This window comes from Cucurbita pepo, chromosome 18 (genome assembly GCF_057944985.1).
Source record: "Cucurbita pepo subsp. pepo isolate OVF chromosome 18, ASM5794498v1, whole genome shotgun sequence".
NCBI classification, from domain to species: Eukaryota; Viridiplantae; Streptophyta; class Magnoliopsida; order Cucurbitales; family Cucurbitaceae; genus Cucurbita; species Cucurbita pepo.
Genome location: NC_141815.1, coordinates 4,068,818 through 4,090,573, shown reverse-complemented (window position 1 = coordinate 4,090,573; position 21,756 = coordinate 4,068,818). Strand labels below are relative to the sequence as shown.

The window sequence follows — 21,756 nt, the reverse complement described above, 5'->3', positions numbered from 1 at the left end:
TTTTATTTTATATATATATATATATTTTTTTTTTTTTTTGTCCTTATTTTTATTTAAATTTTATTGAATTTTCGTATTTTATTTTACAATTTTTTTTTTTTGCTTTCATCTTTTTAGTATGATCCTTATTTTGAAACCTTGAAATTTGGATTGTGACATATTAGAATAAGAGTAGTCGGGTATTAGATTCTATAGGCTTTCTTATGATATAGAGTCGTACACCTCTAAGACTCAGCTCGACAACATGGCTCACCACATCCCAGTATATAGGCTAACTCTATTTAGTACTACATGATATGCTGTAAAACCTGTATGAACTTGTTGTATGTTTTTTTTCGTGGTAGTTATGATAACAACCTCAGACGTTGAAAAGCGAATGAAAATTTGTGTATCTACGCTCTGGGAGCTTAAGGGATGATATCGCCCCATTGAGTATGTGTGATTGTATACATGATTGACTATACATTAGCTCCAGGTGATTATATGTGTGATTGTATACATGATTGATAGTATATTAGCTCTAGGTGATTGAATGTGTGATTCTCCTTATAGAGGATAAGTAGTAGAAATAGTTTAAGACTAGAGTGCGTGCGTCAGTGTTGCTAAGTTGTGACCTTGGATGGAACGCCTCTAGTAGTGTCCAAGTGTAATAGAATCATGAGAGATGATCAGAGGGTGAGACTCCTAGTGCACCTGACTCCACCAAATTTAGGGAGTTAGAAATGAGAATCCTTGAGATTTGAATGTCTGTCAAGACTGCCAAACCATCATAGGGACCTAGAAAACCCCCATAGCAATCTTGAAGAAAAATAAAGGTAGCTTGTAGGCCAATAACAGCTGGTACAATGTCTGCAGAGCTTCCACTTCCCTTTCCACTCTAGTATTGTTTTTAGTGACGTGTGACTTAATAGTTTTTTGGATTAGTATAATACCTCAGATTAGTTGAGATACCCTTACCAACCCTATGAGATCCAAAGAAAGGACCATAGGGCTTAAGAAGGTTTTGATGACCTAATCAAGTGAATTAGATAAGGACCAAACAATTTTCATTTTTCTAGTTTTTAAGAAATATTCTAGATTTTTTATTTTCTTTAGAGAGGGAATTTTAAAGTGGTGACTGAGGAAAAAATGACAAACATGGGGTAAGAAATTTTAATTTTAATTTTAATTTTTTTTAGAGTTTTAGAAGAATAATAATAAAATATTTAAAAAAAAATGGTAAATTACCAAAATACCATTGAAGTTCAAGAAAATTACGATAATGCCATTGAACAAGAAAATCATATATGCTACCGTGCCTACTTGTAAAAAATCAACGATATCTTTTCATCCAGAATCTTTACCAAATTTAAGTTTGTTCTAGAGAACATAAATTCATCAAATTCAACCGTTGGAAAATCTAAAAAATATTTTGAGCCAAAAATCTAGAAAGTTGAGTCACAAATTTAAGACAATTTTAGAGGTTTTAAAGTCATTATAGCTCCTTATAAAGTCTAAAATAAGAGCTTTCATTTAGCTTAAGAATTAAGAATCAAGCATTAGTGTGCCTCATAATTTTCTTAGATTTTCATCAAAATTCATAGTTTACCATTTACTTTCAAACTTGATTCTACTTCTAAATAACACTACCCACAAGTTTGGTGAAGGAATCAAGTAAAGATTGTCATCATACATCGTTGAAATGTTGTTAGAGCATTACATAGTCTATAGGGCATCCGTCTAAGTGCAAAAATTCTATAGGATATGTAAATGTTGTCTTCTTTCGATCTTCTTGACTAATTTTAATTTTATTGTATCCCGAATAATCATAAAAAAAGCAATAATGTGACTTCAAGTAAGTCAATCAAACATTTTATCAATGAATGGTAAGGAAAAATGGTCATTACGTGTCGCTTTGTTCAGTCGTCTATAATCCATACAAACGCTCCATTGTAGTGGAGGTCAACTCATTGTTCTCATTTGTCATTGTTGTTATCCTCCTTCCTTAGGAACACATTGAATAGAATTGACCTTAATGCGTTTGCAATTGGATATAGTATTCCAGCATCTAGCCATGTGATAATTTTTTTTCTAACAACTTTCTCCATCATTGGATTTAATCGTCTTTGTTACTTAATTGGTTTAAATTTTCCTTCCTCCAATTGAATCTTATGCAAGACTAATTCTTTTTATATCTACCAATGTCCACCCTATCGCCCCCTTATGCTTCTTAACCCGCTTCTAAGATCATATCCTCTTGGGTTCATGATAATGTTCCTGAGATGATGATCGGTAGTGTCTCTTTGTCACTTGAATATAGATATTTAAGGTTAGGAGGTAGTGGTTTCAAGTCTAGCTGCAGTGCTTTTTCCATAGATGCTTCATCGGTGAACTTATTCTTACCTCTAATTCTAGTGTCTCAAAAGTGCTGCTAAATTCATTTAAAAATTGTTAACTGTTCTGTGATTTACTCAAGCGGTTGTTTTCTTTCTGCTCACATTCCTAACTATCCCATTCCTCTACTATTGGTTGCTCTATAAATTCATAAACTGTTGAGCATTCTTCTACTACTACTAGATATTTCCTGTTGTCAATGATATTAAATTTGACTTTCTTGTCACCCATTTTTAATGTTATGGTTCCATTTTCGACATGTACTAGTGTTCTCCCCATCTTAAAAATGATCTCCCTAAAATAACCCGTACATCACGGTCCATTTCATAGTCTAAAATAAAAAAATTTGTTGGAAATACGAATTTATCAACTTGAATTAAAATGTCTTCGATCTTTCCTTCGGGTGAAGTGATGGACCTATCACCTAGTTGAATGATGACTGTAGTGGATCTAGCCTCTCCAATCTCTAACATCTTGTAAATGGATAGAGGCATTAAGTTGATGCTTGCCCCCCAAGTCACATAATGCTCAACCTAGCTCCTTTTCTCCAATTGATGCGAGAATGGTGAACGAGCCTGGGTCTTTTTCTTTTAGTGAGATCTTATTTTTTAATATTGCACTACACTATTCATTTAGTGCCACTACCTTGAATTTTTCAAATTCAAACTTTCTTCTATTAGTGAGCACATCCTTCAATAATTTCACATAATTTGGCATTTGCTTGAAAGCCTCCACGGGTGATATGTTTATATAATTTCCTTCAAAATATCCATGAACTTCTCAAATGGGCTTCCTCTTTCTTTCTTTTTATACCTTGTGGAGAAAGAGGTGTCGGTATTTATGTTCTACTCTCTTCTTCAATGTTGACTGTTGTTTGCATTTTGGAGACTGCACTGTTTTTTGCATTTTTGCTCTGCTTCTTCTGTTTAGTAGTTTCCTAGGGGTAACTGTCTCTATGTTCTTTAAGTTTTCTCCCGTGCTGAGTATTTCTTTCTCACTTCTCAATTATATTGCTTGACATTACTCATTGCCTTCTCTTTTTGGTGTTTCGGTATCTGCTGGCAGCTTTCCAAGAAGTCTATTTCATAAGTAAGTTGCTAATCGATCTACTTGAACTTTCAAATTTCGCAAGCATGCTTGCTGACTCTATATCACAACATCATTTTTGACCATATATTTCTTTATTAGGCTCTCAAGAGATGTTCTCCATATCGGTTGAGCTTGGCTAAATCCTTTCCCTTTGGTGTTGGCTTGTTGAGGATCATATGCCATTTGATTTTTTAGTCCAAAACTTGGATGGTAATTTTCTTTCCATTAAATTTTTTTATTATAGGAACTTTGTCCCTTCCATGAAAATTTTGGAATTTCTTTAGGTAGAATTTCTGGTTGCCTTGACTAGCTTGATTCCTCATATAAGAAATTGAAGTCGGATTACTTGGACATTGATCAAGAGTGTGTTTCTCTTCTCAATATAAACAAGATTCGGTTGCTATTTGGGTCATTTTAGTAGTAGCTTGGACGGGTGCTTTAGTGATTGAGCCTTATCCCAAGGCTAGATTTTGTAGAATATTAGTCACCGAAGCTAATTAAGCGTTGAGAGAGGTCAAAACATCAATTTCAAGTACTCCTCGTGTTTTCTTTTCTAGATTTCTCCTCACATCGGCCCATTGACAATTGTTAGATGCTATTTTTTCTAGAATCTCATAAGTTTCATTATATGTCTTTGACAAAATATCTTCATTGGTGGAAGCATCCAACTTGTTTAGTAAGCAATATTCAATCCATTATAGAAAGTCTTCATTTGGATACAATGGGTAATCCACGGGATGACACTTTCTAAGAATCTCCTTGAATCTCTCCAAAGCTTCACTTAGTGTTTCATTTTCAAACTGTTGAGAAGAAACAAAAAATACTTGATCAAGAATGACTCTGCTAGACTATTCCATGAATCAATTGTTTCCGGTGCTAAAGTATTCAACCATGATTTAGCACAATCCTTCAAAGAATAAGGGAATAAACCTAATCACTCCATTGAGTTGAAATGAGTTACTAACTCCCAAAAATTGACTTTAGATGTAGGGGGATCATCTAATAGCTCTTTCAAGCTTGGTGTGCATATGGTCTGATTGCTCTCTTCTCCATTAGCCATCACTGCTGAATTTTCAAACACCTGATTCAGATTCAGTTATACATGGTTGGGTTGGTTTCGGCGGGGCTCGAACCCTCGACCTTCGGCTCATAAGACCAACGCTCTAACCAACTGAGCTGCAAAACCTTGTATGTTTTAATTAAATCAATATTTGAATCAAAAAAATATAATTATAAGCTTTTCTTATTTCCAAACAAATAATTTTTAAACAAATTATAACTTATTTAGCGAGTATTCTCTACCTCGATTGAATTAAACTTTAAATTTTAATCAAGAATGAGTTTTATGAGAGGTATGTGTAACGCCCCCATTTTCAAAAATGTAAGAAATTTTTTAAAAAATAATTATTTTTTTGGAGTCAAATAAGGAAGAACAAGAAAATGAAGATAAATTCTTTTATATAAATGTTGGACATATTATATATTTATATTATATTATATACTATAATATATAGAGAGAGTTCGCTCCACCTGATGAGTAGCATATCACTCACCATGCTATCCCCACATGGTAGAGAGAGTTCGCCAGCTACATTGGATACCAGTTACCCCGCGTATGCTAAGCTATCTACCCAAGGCTATACACGACAAGAGCAATACACCTAGATCCTAGCGTAAAATTTGTCTATGTCAACAATACAGTAAGAGCCTATAAGTAGATTGCTTACGGTGTATATTTATATATTCACCATTTTCCCCTTTCTTTATCAGGTGTCTATAGGCTGCCAGTTGAGGTGGAGGAGCGTTTGAGAGTTGTGGAGTCACAAAGGGGATCATTCTGGAGAGTCAATCTTTTCATTAAATTTCGGGTCTTTTGTATTTCTATTTGTATTCATATCCTGGATTAATTTTTCCGTTTGTAATAAATGGGACCATAGTCAAATTTTACTTTATATTAAATTTTTTTTTGTTGTCCTTTTTATTTAAATTTTATCATTTTCGTCTTTTATTTTATATTTTTTTTTTGGCTTTTGTCTTTTCAGTATGATTCTTTTTTTGAAACCTTGAAATTTGGACGTGACATATTAGTATAAGAGTCTCTAAGACTCAGCTCGACGACATGCCTCACCACATCCCAGTATGCAGTCTAACCCTATTTAGTAGTATATGATATGTGGTAAGACCCGTATGGATTTGTTGTATATATATATATTTTTTTTTTTTGTGGTAGTTATGATAACAACCTCAGACGTACATCACCCCATTGAGTATGTGTGATTGTATACATGATTGACAGTACATGAGCTCTCGGTGAATGAATGTGGGGTTATCATACTTAATAGGCCAGCTTACAAAGTCAATCCAATTGAGACTAAAAAAATTCATGACAAGTGGAAGAGCTCATGGAAAAGGGGTATATACAACTAAGTTTGAGTCCATGTTCTGTATCAATCTTATTGGTGCCAAAGAAAGATGAAACTTGGCGCATATGTGTGGATTGTAGAGCCATCAATATAATCATGGTAAAGTATGAACACCCTATTTCCAGACTACACGATATGTTTGATGAATTGCATGAAACCCTCCCTTAATTTTTTTTCTTAGTGATTCCATTAAAAACTTGAGAACGGAGGTCCCGAACAACGACGATGAGGTAAGTAGCCAGTCTTGAACTTTTCTTAAGAAAATACTTGTACGAATCATTTGAATTTTAGCATGAAGTTTGAGTTAAGTATAGATTATGGGAATATGAAACAAAAATACTAAGAACCATTAGTTAAGAGCCCAAACTAAGCATTTTATGAAATATTAAGGATGTACATAAAGTTTTGTGGCCAATGAATAAGGATAAGTAACCAAACCAAGAAATAGTGCAAAATGACCAAAATACTCCTACATGGTTTGCCTTAGTTCAAGAACCAAATGACTAAGTGTCATAAAATTTTACAATAGGGCTCAGTGATTAAATGACTAAAGTACCTCTAATTACTTTAAGATATTCTAAGAGAATTCTCTAAGGACAAGAACCAAGTAAAAGACTAACACAAGCCCAATATCCATTAAGACAAGAAGAATACGAGGTACAACTCAAGAATTGAGGATCAAGGTTCTCAAACTAAGAAACTCAAGAAACCCCTAAAACTCCATCGCTTGGAACATAATCTTTGTCTGTAGGTCTTCAGACTACATCACTTGGAACATAAGAAGTCTTGGATTCAGGTTTCAGATTACGCCACTTGGAATGTATAAAACATTGGGCCCTTATTCATTGAACACCTTCGAGCCTCACAATTCTTTGTTTGATATTTGAAGATTCTATTGACATGGATAAGTTTAGGGCATGACTCTAATACCATGTTAGGAATCACGACTCTCCACAATGGTATGATATTGTCCACTTTGAGCATAAGCTCTTATGGGTTTGCTTTGGGCTTCCCAAAAGGCCTCGTACCAATGGAGATAATATTCCTTGCTTATAAACCCATGATCATTCCTAAATTACTGCATGTGGGACTCACTCCCAATAGTGCTCAACAGCTTCACTTGGAACGGTTTAATTAACACTATCTCACCTTATCAAAGGATCCTTTAAAAAATTACATTTGCCATACAAATATCTTTTTCTATTTAGAATTAAACAAAAACTAGAGTTAGGCATGATTACGTACCTATTTTTCTCAGTATATATGCTTGATTACATTTTATAAAATTGTATCATGGTTAGAGTTAGGAAATCAATTCAACTTTCTATCCACTAATTTTAGTACTATTCATTATGATCTGATCATAATGTCTTGATAGATTTACATAAATGGATTTCAATTTTAGTCTCTTTTATTTATTTATTTTAAACATTTCAAAAAATAGACTAAGTTGCCTTTAGTAAAAATATCTTTTGTCTTGTAGCCTTCTTCAATAAAAGTCAATGATTATCTTGGCTGAAAAGCAAGATCTACACACATGTAAAGTAATTAACTCCAACGTTTAGAGAATTACCTTTTACTAGTCTTTTCATTTTATTCCATTTGATGTTAATCAAATTGACTGCCAAAAACAAGTATCATCCTTTAGGAGAAAACAGTTCGTCTTCTTATTCTTGATTCTCTAATCATGAATATCTCAATATTTCGAAACTATAGTAAGTGTTAACGTTTTAACATATACTAATTGTACTTCATTTAATCTGAACATATTTTCGTAACAATTTTGAAAATATAAACTTTAATAGTTGAAAGTAATTCCTACTCTATGAACTATTAGTGACTACTTACTAATAAAGTTTGAGAAATTGAATTTCTCTCGTGGTTTCTAAAAACACCATGTTCAACCTAACAATTTTTACTTAACATCTTAATGTTTCCCACTACACCCATATTGATTTTCTAGTGTCAACTAGTAGAATTTGTTCTACCTCATCAAGTATTTTTCAAGAATTATATATAAATGTACTGAAGAGAAAATCTTGATAGTAGATCTTATATCAACTATTCAAGTGGTGTCATCTAGTCTCCACAAAAAATCTAGTAACTCAAATTTGCTTTCATTTAGATTTTTCTTTCTATAGAGTAATTTCGAAAATTTATCTCATTATGATGGACATGGCTAATTAGGAACTATTTCCTAGCATAGCTTTAGTAGTAAGATTTTTCTTAATTTTGTAATACTTAATTTGGAAATAGTTTAGATAACTATCTAAATTTAGCTTTTGACCTCCAACATGTCAACTAGAATATATGAACAAAGCTCTCTCATCACCTTTGATTCAAGGGGACCATATGGACCTATAGATTATGATACAAAATTAATTAATTAATTTTCATTCCTTAACTATAGGTCTCTCCACTATAGACCTAGAGTTGCACTCTTATGCATGGTAGGACAAGTTATGTCCATTGATATAATCATTACAAGCAAGTCGATCCTTCACGAGTTGTCCATAATTACAGCTAGATCAAACCATTTGTAACAATTACAAAGTGGGCCGTATCAACAGTGTTACCAGGATAAGGCACCCAACCTTATCCATATACTATAGACTCTTTAGGTTATTACTTGAACACGATCCTCTTGTATGTCAATCACATATTGTTCAAGATTACATTAATATCTTGGATTTTCATACAATGAATAACAATTAAATTACAAATAAAATAATAAAATTATAGTTAAAAACTAAATAATTAATTACGAGGCTTTAGGGCATAAATCTCAACAATCTTTATGTTCTTAGGAATAAGTCTTCTAATAAGTAGTACGTCATTTGGAGAGTGTTTAGACCTTAAAATACTTTAAAAGGCCCCGGGGACATTTCTGTTATTTTACATGTTTGAGATTTAAGAAGTAGTAGGTCAATTTAGATGGTATCCATAAAGATTTTCATAAAATGTCTAATTTAATGATGTATTATTTGACATTCATTCTCTAAATTGTTTTTCATAAACTAAACATGTTTAAGGATTAAAACATATGCTTAACATTTCAAAGTAATCTTTGGAAAATAAAATGGTCATGTTGATAACCAAATCAATAAATAACTAATAACATTTTTACTAAAATGTGAAAAACTAAATGAAAACGCCCACCGTGGGGCTCGAACCCACGACCACAAGGTTAAGAGCCTTGCGCTCTACCAACTGAGCTAGACGGGCTTTTTGTCTAAATTTGAACGAATAATTTTTAATTCTACATAAAATTATTTCCTGAGGTTGAAAGAACTTAACTTAATCCATGCATAATAATCAAGCATGAATGGCAAGTTGCACATGTTGAACTTAAAATCAGAGATTCTCCAAATGTTCAACATTTGAGAAATTTCATGGGTTCCTTTCGAGGATCCTCATTTACACTTAAAATCATAGGTAGGTGTAAGTGACTCGTCTAGGTTTCAAGGAGTCAATCAGGAATGGATCAGATTAAGTCTATTTTCCTACTCATTAAGGGACGCCACAAAATCTTGGTTAAAGACTGCCTCTAGGAACAATTAACTCATGGGCCGAGAAGTTTTTAATCAAATACTTTCCACCTACTAGAAATGTCAATTTTATAAATTAAGTAGTAGTTTTTCAATAATTTGACGATGAGACGTTGATTGAGGCATGAGAAAGGTTCAAGAAATTACCGAGAAAATTTTCTAATAACAAAATACCTCATTGCATACAAATGAAAACCTTCTACAATAATCTAAACAACACCACAAAGCAAGTACGTTAAGTTTTTGAAGGGCATTTTTACTACACGAAAGAAATTTGAGGAATTCAATATCTAGCAATGAATGAAGAATGTAGTGCAATCCTTAAGAATAAAATCCCATTGAAGGAGAAGGACCCATGATTGATCACTATTCTAGTAACAATAGAAGGAAAAAAGTTAGGTAGAGCCTTATGTAATTTAGGGACAATCATACACTTCAAAAAAAAACTAAACATGATCCGAGTACTAAAAGCACGTGGGAGATAGTTAAATATCTCTTAACATAGTCATGCTCAACCAAGGACGACAATTATCTTATCTCGAATACATGTTACTAACTTCATTGAGATGCCAGAGAAGATTTCATGTAAGATCTAGATTCTATTTGATAATAATTTATAAAAGTTAACCGAGTTAGAAGCGGCTCTCTAATTTACTAATCTTTTGATTGATATGATTTAATTGGAATAGTGAGGGTTTTGTGCAAGACTAAATCCTAATCGATAATAGTTTTTATGCCAAGAGTCGTGCACGGTACTCATCACGAACGAATTATCATTTCTTATACAAAGGTAATAAGAAGAGGGTAATTATTGGCTCACAAGAGTTAGTTTTATTAGAAATCTTCAATATTGATGAAAAACCAAATCGTTTTGAGTTATGAATCAATAGTTACAAAAATGAAAAGAAAATAGATTGGAATGAAATACTTATGATTTCTGAAAATTTTGTAGCAAGAAGGAAGAAACCCACGGACATGTGTCATTTCTCCATTTCTGTGCGGATTTTAATGCTAACCAATTTTTTTTGTCAGAATTAGAATCCACCAGAGAATTTCAAGAATCGGGTTGGTTAGTGGGTGGTAGGTCAGTTTGGGTCAAACTACGTGGGTCGGATCGATATTGTAGAAGGCGGTGTGTCCTCGTCTGGGTGGAGACATGTCGCTCCACGCCACGTTGTTGCATCATTCTACTCAGCATCCGACGGGTGTCTTCCTTTTGATAGCATGCATAATTCCTCTTGCCGATTGACACGTGGCACACCAAAACTTCATCTCTCCTTCTAATAGTCATAACATAGATCCGATTAGGTTTATTTTTCTTTAAGTTCTAAATTTTTGTATTTTTTTATTTTGAACTCAAATCAACTTGGTTTCTTTAGCAAAGTTGTAGATCGTAGTTTCGACTACATCATGATATTTTTCTTAAATTTAAACACCAAACAGAGACGGAGTTATGAGTGTTCAAAGTAGGTTCATTGCTTCCTCTTACCATTCTTGGACGAACTCTCGGGGTTCTATTTTCTGGTCCAAACTTCTGCCGAGTTCCTTCACAAAATCTGTGGAGAATCCTACCTCGTGACGACGATGGTTCCTATATAGTATTGGATTCTTGACGTTGTTGATCGTTCAACCAACTGCAACGATACTTTGTTGCAACTCAAAGTGTAGGGTTGACTATGCGCTGACAAGATTCTAAACGAGGTTTACACCATCTTCTCTATCAATTATGGGAGAGCTCGAAGTCAAATGGGGGAGAAGTTCTATGCTGTTGCAACCGAAAGGAGGCAGCCTGAGAATCAAATGGAGAGTGGGTGGTTGGTTTGGGTTCTAACGGTTCCAACGACTCGCCCAAAATTTCCTTCACAATTATTTAATTATTATTATTATAACCTTAACTCTTATTACATAATAATTATTATTATTATTATAAAAAATCAACATAATAATCTCATGGAACCCACAAGAATCCTATCACCTTCACAGAACCCACCTCCAAAGTAGAAAGGAAAAACACAGAGAGAAAACGAGAGAGGGAGAGTGAGTGATTTTCGAGAACACTCCGACAATGATAATCTCATCGATCTAGTATCTAAACAACCAACTCACATTGTGAAAGGGATCACCGATGACTGCACATACATAGGAGGTAAGCTCTCACGCCTTCACAGTGTGATTCGTGGTTGGAAAAGAGGGTTTGAGTCTCAGATTTTAGAATCTTATAGATCTGCACATAATAGGTGCATACAACAAGAAACACTCCGTGGGAAGCAAAGAAGGGTCAGTGACGAACAACCAAAGGGAAAACGACAAGAAATGAACGTCGGAGCGTGGTTTCAGAGGAGAGAGAAAACTAATTGAAAAACTCGAGGGAAACGAGTAGAGAAGACGAAGTCCATGGACTTTGGGTCGAACCTAGATTTGTTACCCAACTGCAGCCCGTTACTGACACTATTCTACCTAGACCCAAACCAATCACTTGCAGCACCTCAGCCCCAACCGTGCGTCTGCAGCCCGATCGACACCCGAGTACCTGAGACGCAACCTGCTATGGCCAACGCATTAGCCCACACCTACTGCAGCTCAGTACTGCGCCACAATTTGCAACCCGCATACGGGTAACGACTCGCGCCTCGACCTAAAGTCGCCAACAACCGCATCGAACTTTGATTGCACCACGTGGCACACCTGCAGTACGACACTTCCTCAGATAAGTCGGCTTAAATGGCTCGGCTTGACTCTACAGCTCAAAATTCGCTCCTTTGACTCAGTAAAGGGAAAAATAGCTAATTTCCATAGTTCCGACCATCTCAAAGTTGAATTTGAGCTTGTTTAAGGCAAACAAGGCCAGTAAGGGTAAATTTCTCGATTTAAATTCGACTGAGTTAAGAATTCTTAGATTACTAACGAAACGGGATGAATATTTTAGTAGAAAACGATGACTGACGATAATTGGAGTAATTTCGAGGAATGGGAGAGAATGTACTCGAATTAGGGAAAACATCAGCTAAGGCCAACCAAGCAAGTGGCCATACCATCATTCGGTTATAATTTTGTGTTGTATGATGACATGTGTTCGTGGCTCCACACGTGTTATATGCTTGTATATGCAAACTGTTATGAAATGATATGTATATATTATGATATGTGAATGTTATGTTGTATTTGATGAATTGATATGTTTATGATATGATATGTTGAAGACATGCTCGAGATATGCTATGTGACTGTTATGATACATGATATGATACGATATATGCATGATGTGGATTGTTATATCTGAAAGCATGAAAACGTTATGATATGACATATGTGTGACATGAATGATATGATATGATGGATATGTAAAATAACGAGTTACATGACCCTGACATACGCATGAAAGATATGATAAACAATATGAAAAATGATATGATATGAAGGAAACGCTAACGGGATTGTATTATATGATAACGAAAATGGAAAAATGTTGGGACCTCATGCATTATTGTGTGCTCCTGCATTGAGGAATACCCCTTCTCCTTCACGATAGTACGAACGCGTATGCTACAAGGCAGGGGAACGATCTTTATGTTTATCATAATGTAGCTATGACGGTTGTTATTCCTAACGGGTGTCCGCCATCAACAGCTACCAGAGAATGCTCTCCCGACCAGAAAGGGGCCCAGGAGGTATGCAATCTGACTGGTGGGTCCATGTTTGCTCGTGTGGACTATGTGTAGGGAAAGTACACATTCAAATTGCCCATTTAGGATAGCCGCCATAGGAAAATACACTATCATGATAGGTCTCATTCATGAAATTATATGTGCTTGCATTTAACTCCGACCGGGGGTCACTTATTGAGTATTTCTTAAATTATTCTAGTCATGTGCTACTATCATTTTCAGGTAAAGATAAAGCTCCCCTCGGTTGACGGTGGCATCGCACCTAGGAGACCATGACCCATGCTTAGGGTAGTTTCATAATTTGAATTATTAGATTATAGGTTAGTATAGGTTAGTTGCATTTTCATACTATAAGGCATTTTTACTTTATGTTATTTCTTGTTTATTTCAACGTGCATTGTTTTATTTAAGGGCTTTAGAAATGACAGGTAAAAACAAGGTTATGTTTTTATTTATAAAGTTTGAATGAAGTATTTTCACATTAAATGATCATGATAGGTATACAGTAACAACCTTAGGTTATAAACAAAATTTAGGATCGTTACAAAATTTCTTTAACGATACCAAAGAAACTCACCATAAAAATAGGCCCCACATTACTTTTATCCTTATGTAGTGTGCGTAATTTAATTTTAATTGTCAATTAGCATTAATAATAAAAATAATTTAATCATAATAAAAGGACAAGATAATTGATTAAAAAAATCTCTTTAGAAAAAGCAAGAAAATATGACGTAAGCATATTTAATAGTAACTTAAGAGGTATTTCTTCCCTTAAATTTATTTAAAACCTTCCTACCTCTCAATTTATTATATTTAAAAAAAATTGAAAAATAATTATTCTTAAAAAGAAGTGATCAAGCTATATATGACTAGTGAGAGATCCCACATCCACTGAGGTGGAGAACGAAATACTCTTTGTAAGGGCGTGAAAACCTCTTTCTTACAAATGTGAGGGAAAGCCCAAAAGAGAAAATCCAAAAATGATAATATCTGCTAGGAGTGGATCTGGACAGTTACAAATGATATTAGAGCAAGACACCAGGCGATAGGCCAACAAGGAGGTTGAGTCCCAAAGAAAGGTGGATTTGGTGGGGGTCCCGCCAGCAAGGAGGTTGAGCCCCAAAGAAAGGTGGATTTGGTGGGGGTCCCACATCAATTGAAGAAAGAAACGAGTGCAAGCGAGAACGCTGGGCCCCGAATTTTGTGGGGGTCCCACATCCATTGAAAAAAGAAACGAGGTCCCACATCAATTGAAGAAAGAAACGAGTGCAAGCGAGGACGCTGGGCCCCGAATTTTGTGGGGGTCCCACATCCATTGAAAAAAGAAACGAGTACAAGCGAGGACGCTGGACCCCGAAGGGGTGTGTAGTGTGAGATCCCACATTGATTAGGGAGGATAACGAAACACCTTTCATAAGGGTGTGGAAACTCTCCCTATCAGATGCAAGAAAAGTCACCTCCTACACGAAACGTATAAAAATATAAATAACTCTCCTATCAGACACAAGAAAAGTCACCTCCTACACGAAATGTATAAAAATATAAATTTGAGAGACTGATAAACGCTATTTATGACTAGTCTCAGTGGTCTCAGTGGCAGGCAATCTCATGGCTAGATGCGAATGGCAAGCAAACTCGACTTAATTGGATAAAGTTGTAATTTCACGAATCAAATTCGTTTGCATGTACTTTTCATCGATTATAAATTAGCATACATAACTAGACTTAACTCTCTCTTTTCATTTATTGTTCTTCCCATTTTCTTTGTAATTTATTTGATGATTATAAATTGAGAACTTTAATTACCATTTAGATGCGGTGGTTTTAGCAAATATTTTCGGGTGTTTGTTTATATTAAATACAGGAAAGAATTCGTTCATGTGGGTTGGACCATATCCAAGAGTGCACATCATGAACCCTGATCAACTCAAAGATGCACTTTGTTTAATGCATGATATTCAAAAGCGGACTATCAACCCTCTTACAAGGTTGCTTTTCAATGGACTTACTAGTCATGAAGGACCCAATGGGTTAAACATAGAAAAATTAGATATCAATATAAATAAACTTATAGTTAGTATTTATAAGTTTAATTTTGTACAATTGTTGGTGTCGATACGACTTGTAACAGCTCAAGCCCACTGCTAGTAGATATTGTTTGTTTTTGGACAATTACATGTCACTATCAGCCTCACAGTTTTAAAATGTGTTTGCTAGGGAGATGTTTCCACACTCTTAATACTTCATTCCTCTCTCCATCTGATGTTGAATCTCACAATCCACTCTTCTATAGGGCCCAGCGTCCTCGCTGACACTCGTTCCTTTCTCCTCACTGGCACACTACCAGTGTCTAGCTCTGAAACCATTTGTAACAGCTCAATCCCATCGCTAGTAGATATTGTCCTCTTTGAGCTTTCTCTTTCGGAATTTCCCTAAAGGTTTTAAAAATATGTGCTAAGGAGAAGTTTCCACACTCTTGTAAACGCGTCTATTTGTGAGATCCCACATCAATTGGGGAGAAGAACGAAGCAAGGATGTGGAAACTTCTCTCTAACAAACGCGTTTTAAAAACTTTGAGACAAAGCCTGAAATGAAAATTTCGAAGAAGAAAATATCTGCTAACGGTTGGCTTGAGCTGTTATACTAACAATTAGATTGGTTTAAAAACTTTGAGCAACAATATTTTTTGGAGTCTAATTGTTCATATATATGCTTAAATTGCTCTACACGACATGGTGCCTGCAATGTGTGAGAGTTGCACTGAAATGATTAGGAAGTGGGAAGAAGTGGTCTCAGAAGATGGATATTATGAATTGGATGTGATGCCTCATTTGAAAAACTTGGCACCTGATGTGATTTCATCGAACAACATTTGGAAGTAGCTATGAACAAGGAAAAATGATCTTTATACGTCTAAAACAACTTGAGAATCTAGTCGTTAAAGCTATATCTACCGTTTACATACCATTCACAATTCAACTTATAGATTCTTATTTATTGCTTAAATACCTAATCCATTTAGACATGAATATGAGTCTTTTTTAGGGTTTGCCTTTAGGGATTTTCATCAAGGTTTAAAAACGCTTTTGCTATGGAGAGATTTTCACACTCTTAGGAAGAATCTTTCGTTCTCCTCTCCAACTGACGTGGGATCTCATAATCCACCCACTTTCGGGGCTTAGAGTCCTCAGTGGCACTCGTTTCTCTCTTCAATCGATGTGGAATCTCACAATTCACCCCCTTCAGGGCCCAGCGTCCTCACTGATACTTGTTCCTCTTTCCAATCGATGTGGGATCTCACAATCAACTCTCATTCGGGGCCAGCGTTCTCACTGACACTCATTCCTCTTTCCAATCGATGTGGGATCTCACAATCAACCCTCCTTCGGGGCCCAACGTTCTCACTGACACTCGTTCCTCTTTCCAATTGATGTGTGTTCTCACAATCAACCCTTCTTCGGGGCTCAACGTCCTCGCTGGTACACCGCCTAGTGTCTAGCTCTGATACCATTTGTAACAACCCAAGCCCACCACTAACATATATTGTCCTCTTTGGGCTTTCACTTTTGGGCTTTCCCTCAAGGTTTTTAAAACGCGCGGGCTAGAAAGAGGTTTCCACACCCTTATAAAAAATACTTTGTTCCCCTCTCCAACCAATGTGAGATCTCACAATCCATCTCCTTCGGGGCAACATCCTTGCTGGCACTCATTCCTCTCTCCAATCGATGTGGGATCTCATAGGAACAATATTTATGAAATTTCGTATAACATCTTATTATAACGTTTGTGCATGTTTGTACCAACGAAGTCACAATAGAATGAAAAAGATGAGCAAATAATTAAAAACATTGCTCTTGGGCGGTATCAACAAAAGGCAAAGGGTTATGATGGCAGGTGAAGCTATGGGCTTTGGGCGAAGGCCTAGTGTCCATGGCCCTAGAGTTGAAGGAAACCGCGTGAGGCTGGTTTAACAGAGTAGTGTAACCTTCCTCTCTTGTCAGTGGAAGGATAGCGGGTGGATTCTCCTATGGCCAATATAAACGTCTGAGTAGTCCTCAGCCTCACATCCACTTTTTATTTATTTATTTTTTTTTTTACATATTTTCATTGTAACCCACATGGGGGCAACAAAGTGGTTGGAGGTTGGCTCAGCCCATTGGTTAGGGTTGTTGGAGTTGTTCTTTGGCTTGTCCATTCAAAGTAGGGAGTTTGGCTATGGGCTTTGGGTGAAGGCCTAGTGTCCATGGCCCTTAGAGTTGAAGGAAACCGTGTGAGGCTGGTTTAACAGAGCAGCGTAACCTTTTGCTCTTTTCGGTTGAAGGATAGTAGGTCGATTCTCTTAGGCCCAATATAAATCTTTGGGTAGTCCTCAGCCTGACATCCACTTCTTTTTTTTTACATATATTTTTGGTGGCTAGGACTATGGACATCGAGCTTGCTTTTTTACATATATTTTTGGTGGCTAAGACTATGGACATTGAGCTTGCCATTTGTTTTAAATTAATGCTTTTATCTATTTTACCGGTAAATATGATAGATTTCTGTGCTACAACAATCCCACATTGATGGATTTAAAATTGGATGTAGTCTTCATAAAGTAGTCATTGCGCATTGCCTTGTGAAAATCTTCGAGCTTGGTAATGTGAGCTTGTAACCCATATGGGGGCAACAAAGTGGTTGGAAGTTAGCTCAACCCATTGGTTAGGGTTGTTGGAGTTGTTCTTTGGCTTGTCCATTCCAAGTAGGGAGTTGGGCTATGGGCTTTGGGCGAAGGCCCAGTGTCCATGGCCTTTAGAGTTGAAGGAAATCGCCTGGGAAGGATAGTGGGTTGATTCTTTTAGGCCCAAATAAATCTTTGAGTAGTCCTCTACCTGACATTCACTCTATTTTTTTGGCTTGTCCATTCCAAGTAGGGAGTTGAGCTATGGGCTTTGGGCGAAGGCCTAGTGTCCATGACCCTTAGAGTTGAAGGAAACCGCGTGAGGCTTGTTTAACAGAGCAGCATGACCTTTTTCTCTTGTCGATGGAAGGATAGCAGGTCGATTCTCTTAGGCCCAATATAAACGTCTGGGTAGTCCTTAGCCTGACATCCTTTTTTTTTTTTTTTTTTTTTTTTTTTTTTTTTTTTTATACATATTTTCATCGTAAATTTGATAGATTTCTATGCTACAACAATCCCACATTGATATACTTAAATTGGATGTAGGCTTCATAAAGTAGTCAATATCATAAGGAAATCGCCGAGTTTGGTAATGTGAGCTTGTTTCCCATAGCAGTGTAACCTTTCGTACATATGAAGAAGGAAGAGAAATCAGGCAGTTTCGTACATATGTGTTTGTGGTTAGGTCGTTTGTTCTCACCAACACCCACATGATATTCATGGAGTTGATAAATTAGGTATTCAAGGAATGTCTCGATACGTGTGTCATCGTGTTCATACACGACATCCCAGTGTCCTCGAAAACAGATCAAGAACACAAGGTGCATCTTCTGAAGGTCTTAACGATCTTGAGGGAAATAAGTTGTTTGTCAAGTTCTCCAAGTGTGAATTTTGGCTGCGTGCAATAGTGGAAGTTGTCACTGAGTGGGCTCGCCTGACTACAGTCACCGAGGTATGCAATTTTCAAGAATTTGTAGGATACTAGTTCGTGCAAGATTTTGCTAAGATAGCTTCACTACTCACTTAGTTGAATGGGAAGGGTGTTCTGTTTATATGGAATGATGCGTGCGAGGCTAGCTTCCAAGATCTGAAATAGAGGTAATTGTCGGCTCTAGTGCCCACGGTTCAGGAGGGCTCAGGAGTATTTCACAAGTTATTTCACAAGTTTTTAAACCATATTTATGATCGTAGGGCTGAAAAAGAATGGTAATTATACACGTGATCTAATCAATTAATTGATTTTAATGTGTTGAAACCTTTCAAATACAAAACTATAAAACGGGGACACATTGATCATTTTCAAAGTTTTGAAAGCATACGAAGATACTATTTATTTTTTGAAGTTCAAAGATTTATTATACACAAATTTTATAAATATTTGTGGGTTCATGGTCTAGTTGGTTTTGACGTTGGACTCTGAATCGAGTAACCCCAGTTCAAAAATCTCGGTGGGACCTATTTTATGTTTGTGAGTATTAACTTTAACACAAATATTAAAGCAACAATATATTAGATATTTTAAAAGTTCAAACTATAAGATATAAATTGGAAAGTTGACAGGCGTCTTCCTTTGAAAAGTTTCATTCAATGACACTACCAAATGGCACAGGTATGTCAATATTGCACCCCAACTCGTGTTCGAGGTTTGGTTAGCACCCGCTATTTGGTACATATGCCATAAATTGTTTAGCATAGACACAAAAAACTCAAATGACGATGAGAACCCATATGGATAGATGTTTTGGATGCCCTGGTGAGATGGTAAATACATGGGTAAGTTCTCAACGAATGTGTCTGAACAAGCCAAGATAGTCGAACTTTATCGAGACATGGAATGATATCAAAATGCATGGGTTATGTTGTTGGTAACCAAGATGACTATGAGATTCAACATTGCTTAATAGAGATCTTGGCCTAGAGTAGAGGAAAAGATGAGTCAGATGACTTGATCTAGTCTAAAGACATGTTGGATAGAGTCGCAAACGATTGAACATGCGCACACACACGAGAGGCATGTGTGACAAAACAAGTTTGGATTCAACACAAGTTGTGTTCAGTTGATGAAGGAAAACCTCGCCTAAGGTTTAACAAAGCTACAAAATCGAGCAAAAAAATGTGAATGGGGCTTGAGCTCCCCCTCAAAGCTTGTTGTGAGTGTACCAATGTCACAATGCACGGTGGTAAAAGTATGATGTGACATTAGACATCAAATTAAATGAATAAAATAATAATGTTGCTCTTATAAAAAGTAAATTTCAAAGGATAAAAAGATAATACTAGGGCCTTCATGGAAGACCCTACTTAATACTTCTTTCACAACTTTTTTAATCATATTTATGATAGTAGAGTTGAAAAGAATGGTAGAATAATTGTAAACGTGATCTAATAATATATTAATTAAAAAAATATATATTTTGTTCAATTCAATTTTAACCTTCTATAATTGTTTTGTTTGCGTGTTCATGATTGATGACTAAACTGAAACTATCCCATCAAAATTTATATTATGGAATAACTTCAAAGGTTTTTTTTTCTTCACTATGGTTACTTCTTTTAAACATAATTTTAAATTAATCAAATTTTGCATCCAATTTAGAATCAAAAGATAGGATAATAATACTTTCAAAATGGACATTTGGTCGAGTGGTATGATTTTTCAAATGCTCCTCAAAGCTAGGGCTTGACAATTAAAGCTTATCTTTATTTTAAAACTTTTCCCTAAATGGTTTACAAATGAACCGAGGCTTGTATGAATTTTGTTCTCTTGCCGTACACTAAAATGGGTAAGAATAGTATTCTTGTTGTAGAAAAATTTACATTATGAGCCTTGCTTAAGGCTATTAGTTCTAAGATGTTATTTGTACGGTTGCTGACTTAGTCTTATGGGAAGTAGTAAAATTATATGTACAAATTTTGTTCTCTTGCTCACAATAAAATGGGTAAGAATAGTATTCTTGTTGTAGAAAAAATTATATTATGAGACTTGCTTAAGGCTATTAGTTCTAAGATGTTATTTGTACCGTTGTTGACTTAGTTTGAAGTAGTAAAATTACAATATAGTAGCTAAATTTTCAAGCCACTTTTGAAAAGTATTCTTGGGTAAGGTAGGTACTAAATTGTTATTTTTAACTTGTCCAAATTTTTAAGCCACTTTTGAAAAGTATTATTGGGTAAGTTGGGTACCAAGTTATTGTTTTTAACTTGTCATCCTCAAATGACAAAAGGAAGTTGTTGATTTAATCCATTTGCCTCTGGTTTTGGTTGTTATTCCTTCTAATATTTTTGTGAGTGAAGCAGCATAAGAAAGATAGATTTGATCAAAACCTTAAACCCGGTGACTGAGTTTGAATACATTTTCGCAGAGAGTGATTCCCATGTCAAAGGAAGACAAAGTTACATCCAAAAGGGGACCACCCATACAAAGTTCTTGAAAGAATTAATAACAATGCCTATAAAATTGATATTACTTTCAATGTCACTTACTTGAGTTATTTTGATGTAGGTTATGATTTTCGTGATTGTATGAATAATTTTGAAGAGGGGGAAGATGATAAGGACTAAGGTGTTCCAAATATTTCAACTAGACCTATTATACGATCCAAGGCCAAGAATATTCAACGAGCATTCATTCTTCATCCTAAAAATTGGATAGGCTCGATTCAACCTCCATTCCATGTGATACAAGTTGATTCGATTGAGGAAGTACCATTTGGAACTTCGGAAGTTCCATTTGAAGCTTCGTAAGTGAATATTTGCATAGGATCAAGTTTTTATAAATAGCACTTGATTGATAATTTATTTGCAAACTTTCTTTATTATTTTAATTCGTTAACTTGTTGTAGTGAGCAAAAGGGTGATAACTTACTTGGTAAAAGGGAGATTTTTTGTGTATAAAATTAAGCTCTAAGCGAGACTTTTCCCTCTCAAATTTGAGCATCATCTCTGCCATTTTTAAGTTTAATGTAATTCTTGCTATAGATTGCATCTGGGTCATT

At 35.5% G+C, this 21,756-nt stretch overlaps 3 non-coding genes across 3 annotated transcripts; 1 reads left to right on the top strand and 2 right to left on the bottom strand.

Moving 5' to 3' along the window:
• Window positions 1-4,574: 4,574 nt before the first annotated feature.
• On the bottom strand, window positions 4,575-4,648 carry TRNAI-UAU (transfer RNA isoleucine (anticodon UAU)). Its single transcript has one exon. It is a non-coding gene; the product is annotated as a tRNA-Ile (tRNA).
• A 4,389-nt stretch (window positions 4,649-9,037) lies between these two features.
• TRNAK-CUU (transfer RNA lysine (anticodon CUU)) lies at window positions 9,038-9,110 on the bottom strand. Its single transcript has one exon. It is a non-coding gene; the product is annotated as a tRNA-Lys (tRNA).
• Window positions 9,111-17,198: 8,088 nt separating this feature from the next.
• LOC147787073 (signal recognition particle RNA) lies at window positions 17,199-17,490 on the top strand. Its single transcript, XR_015414053.1, has one exon.
• The last annotated feature ends 4,266 nt before the right edge of the window (window positions 17,491-21,756 follow it).